At 40.7% G+C, this 4,889-nt stretch overlaps 1 non-coding gene across 1 annotated transcript; it reads left to right on the forward strand.

Moving 5' to 3' along the window:
- Positions 1-3,404: 3,404 nt before the first annotated feature.
- Positions 3,405-3,486, forward strand: trnas-gcu (transfer RNA serine (anticodon GCU)). Its single transcript has one exon. It is a non-coding gene; the product is annotated as a tRNA-Ser (tRNA).
- Positions 3,487-4,889: the final 1,403 nt, after the last annotated feature.

A 4,889-nucleotide genomic window follows, 5' to 3' on the forward strand; every position in this document is an offset into this window, starting at 1 on the left:
GGATTGGAAATCAGGAGCGAGATTGATTGAAATTATTGAAAACTTAAGATAAACTGATAAAATACGGGATATAAAACGGGAAACTAACAGGGAAAGAGAGAACAGCGAATGATAATTTCTTGACAAAACTGAAATATAATTGCTCAAGATAAAGAAAGTGCCTTCATCTGCAAACATGCCATAATATGAAATGTAATTTTTGGGACAACCAATTCCAACAGATTGCAAAATCTTAGTTTTAAAGTCTTGCTGCAACTGTTTTGGTTTTAATGAATACACACATGAGACTCAGTGCTGTAATGGTCTCCTAAAATGGAAAAGGAAATCCTTGCCTTCGAGGATACGCGGGGAATGTTCAATGATTCATCCCAGTAATGGCAGGACTGTCCTCAGGAAGCGTATGAGTAAAATCTTTCACTGTTCCATGGAGTTTCGAATGAGTGGTGAAGGGAATGTCTCCACTCACAAATTAATCATTCAGGAGAATTCATTACAGGGACCCATGAAATGATGAACAAATTGAACAAGAACATGGACATACGACACACAATAGCTACGACCATTACTCTGTGAAAACTGTTGATTTCAGATCCACGGTGGCCTTTGGTGATGGCATTTACTGTCCAGAACCAGTCTGCACAGGAATGACGGGAGACACACTGTGAAGTATTTGAACTTCAGTCGCCTTTAGAAATAGCTGAGACTGACTCCGGACACAGGGATTTAGAGATGTTGGCCTTACAAACCTTTCAGACATTCTGTGGAAGAATAAAGGAAGTGATAGAAAATTTTCGTCTCCATGGAGACGATGTTCATGAACTCGATAGATAGTAATTTACCTTATTGGAGTTTATAAATAGAGGCGTCATATTTAAAAAGCAAAGAGTTCATAGTGTAACTGCAAAATCTTTTGGTCATACTCAGTGGGAACATTGTGTGCAATCCTTGTCCTCATTATCCACCAAAAACATGTCAAGAAGTTAGAAAGGGCACAGACACTGTTTCCTGGATAGCAAGATATTACAAAGCGAAGTGACGTTGTTTTCTGAGACATAAAATTATCAGAAAGGATATAAACGGGATTAAAGAAAAAATGAAGGAGTTTATTCACGAGATTTGGAAATGCTGGAGCAGAAACACGCAAGTTTGATGTAAACAAATGAGATTTTCACATAACGCGAGGTTTGAATGAATAAATTGCGGACATTCCCTCTTTCCAGTGAATCAATAACTTTCGTTAGAGCTTGAAAACCATTAGTGAATGATTAAGAAAAGTTTGGATGAGAGTTTCTTCCACTCAATAGAGTTATTTAAATCGTGAACGACTTTCCAGAAATAAAACGTAGAAGCTGACTTCAGAGTGTTTTAAAAGATACACGAACAAACGTACAAGGAGAGAATTTTTCATTGAGTGAAAGTCAGTGTGATTGCGTAACAATTTCGAATTTGTTCACTTCAGATACAAAGACATTTGATGAACACGTATAACTGAATAAGACTGAGTATAACAAGTTCATGGATTGGTAAGGTGTGGCGTATTATTCAAGGTGAAACTCTGTAAATGGATCTGATGACGTAAAATAACTGCAGACAGAAGTTATATCCTAATGAGTAGGAATTGAATCGTCACTTGGAGACGCAACATCTACTTTAAAGATTTGACCACATTCACATGATGTTATGTACATTTCGTACATTCTTAACTCCACCCAAGAAATCCACCAAGAAGACTCTGTCCTTTTGTATTGTTAACCCTCTGTACTTCTCTGCAGCACGCCATTTAAGATGAAATATGCTCAGACCACAATTCAGTTCAATACAATATTCAAACGGTCCTATGTGATTTCTGATTTTATTATTGCAATAACGTTTGTGAGTTTGCAAAAAAACTGTGTAACATGAAACCAGTTCAACATCTATGTTCCCGGAATTTAACACAGTGCACTTAGGAAACGTTATCCATCTGCTGAAAAATCACCTTCGGCTCTCTCTCCACACATGTCTGTTCACGTTTTAGGTACTTGCAGGATGTTTGTTGATCAAAAAGTCATTATCCAGAAAAGGTCGTTTCTCAATCCACAAACACGGGTATTTTCCCATAAACTTGGCTTTGCTCAATATCACCTTCTGTCTGTATCCCTCAACCCGACGATAAATTGAAGTTGCTCCATTTGAGGCTCAAAATTAAAACTTCGGCACAGCACATCCCACTATACTGGAACAGAGTTACCATGCATTGGTCACCTTCAGCACAGGAGCAACACATTAATGCTTACCTCCACACTCCTGGTTTTACCTTAACGTTTGGAAAACCCACTTTCTCTGATTCCATGGCTAGTAACGGGGATTATATGATCACCTTCACCAGTGGTTCTGTCCCCGTGTGAGGAAAGTGGTGAGGTCCTCATTGTAAAGTTGTTTTGATTGATGAAATGTACAATTTCATCTTTTGCCTTCAATAACCGATGAGCTTTTTATTTTGTTTTGCATCTGTAGAAATCTTAAAATCTTCATCTTGAACAGACTCAATGACAGATCTCCATTGTGTCTATGGCATCGAATTTCATAGTGTAAACTCCCTCTGAATCCTTCCACCGCAGTCCGCTGTTTGGGAAGTGTCCCTGTTGTGGGATATGCACTTCCCCGTGTGTCACCTGCTGCTCCCAGTATGCGCTCTGGCACTGCACTCATTTTCCTTCTGACACTTGCTCACTGTGTTGCTGTGATCATACAGTGACTTGGTGTCGCACGGCCCAGGAAAATGATACACATCAAGGTTTTTGCATTGTTGAGTTCAATTATCAGTTTAGTCTTATTTTGGATTTTGAAATTGTCTGTCCTGTACACAAGTGAGTGTCAAAAACATCTGAGCGGAAGTTAGGTGTTCCGAATAATGACATTGAGCACTATGCACTCTCCTCCAGTCTGGAAAACAATTCCTCACAGGCAATTTAATAGACAATAGACAGCAGGTGCAGAAGAAGGTCATTCTGACCTTCGAGCCAGCACCACCATTCATTATGATCATGGCTGAACATCCTCAATCTGTATCCTGTTCCTGCCTTAGTCCCATAACACTTGACTCCACGATCCTTCAGAGTTCTATCCAACTCTTTATTGAAAGAAAACCTCCTGCTGTCTCGGGTTCTTCATTCCATTGACTTCAAATCTTCACAGAATTCAACAGACCTTGTTACATATTCATTTGACACATTTGTTCAGATCATTATGTGCATAGTGTGACAGTGGGAGTGCACTTGCCCCACAACACAGGGGTCAGACCATAGTCTTGGAACCGTACTGTGTTATTTCTCATTTCACCAACACCAGGGAGAAATATCTGCTGCTCTGCATGATTTACGAAATTCAATTATTCATAAGGTCATAGCTTTTCGTGTATCTGTGACGAGGTGGCCGAGAGTTTAAGGCGATGGACTGCTAATCCATTGTGCTCTGCATGCGTGGGTTCGAATCCCACTCTCATCAATGGCTTTCCATGGTGCTGTTTTCGGATGATCACAGCTGTCGTATGGAAACGGGGATTCTAATAGTTACTTTATCTGCATTGACGCTGTGACAAAAATCTCAAAGAAAAGTTTAAGCCTGTTGACTAAACTACATTGCAATGTCGGTTGCATTGGGATAATGAAAAGGAGCGCGATTTTCTTTTTCAAGTCAAGTTGCTGTGAACATTTTTTCGTATGAAAGACATCCAGGAAAATCAAATACCGAGAGCTGTGAAGTGCATGTCATGCAAAGGGAATCTTAATGAATGTTTTGTCAGATGAAATCTGGAGGAAGTTGAGTAGAAGTAATTCATCCTGGTGAGAAGAGCACAGCGAGACAGCACAAAATAATGGAGATATTTCAAAATGGGCAGGGCGTGGGTTTAGGGGCACTGAGAACTGGCTGTAAATGCACAGTGGAGAATTGCCGCTGTGGGTGCCGTGCATGTGCACGGAGAGACTTACACATTGGTCTCGCCCTCGCCCCTTGCTCTCGCCGTTGATGAAGGCTGGACATAAGGTACAGATAAACACAAGATATGAGAAGCAATCTCCCTCACGTTATACACACACTGGTTGCATCACATTGAACTATGAACAACTGGAGAAATCAGCATGTTACCTATCGGGAGTGAAACTAAACTGTGGATCAATAACCGCAGATTCATGCAACATAAACATGAAAAATGATTTAAAATGTAGGGTGTAGGTTTGCTCGCTGAGCTGTAGATTTGATATCCAGACGTTTCTTTACTTGGCTAGGTAACATCATCATCAGTGGCGACCTCCAAGTGAAGCGAAGCTGTTGTCTCCTGCTTTCTATTTATATCTTTCTCCTCGATGGGGTTCCTGGGGTTTGTGGTGATGTCATTTCCTGTTCGTTTTCTGAGGGGTTGATAGATGGCATCGAGATCTAAGTGTTTGTTTATGGCATTGTGGTTGGAGTGCCAGGCCTCTCGGCATTCTCTGGCGTGTCTTTGCTTAGCCTGTTCCAGGATAGATGTGTTGTCCCAGTCGAAATAGTGATATTTTTAATCCGTTTGTAGGACTACGAAGGAGAGAAGGTCGTGGCTTTTTGTGGCTAGCTGGTGTTCGTGTATCCTGATGGCTAACTTTCTTCCTGTTTGTCTTACGTAGTGTTGGTGGTAGTCCTTGCATGGAACTTTGTAGATGACGTTGGTTTTGTCCACGGGTTGAACTGTGTCTTTTAAGTTTATTAGTTTTTGTTTGAGAGTGTTGGTGAGTTTGTGTATTACTAGGATTCCGAGGGGTCTTAGTAGTCTGGCTGTCATTTCTGAAACTTCTTTGATGTATGGTAAGGTGGTTAGGGTTTCTGACTGTGTTTGGTCTACTTCTCGTGGTTTGTTCTTGAGGAATCTGCGG

Source organism: Chiloscyllium punctatum, chromosome 50 (assembly GCF_047496795.1).
Source record: "Chiloscyllium punctatum isolate Juve2018m chromosome 50, sChiPun1.3, whole genome shotgun sequence".
In the NCBI taxonomy this organism is placed as follows: Eukaryota; Metazoa; Chordata; class Chondrichthyes; order Orectolobiformes; family Hemiscylliidae; genus Chiloscyllium; species Chiloscyllium punctatum.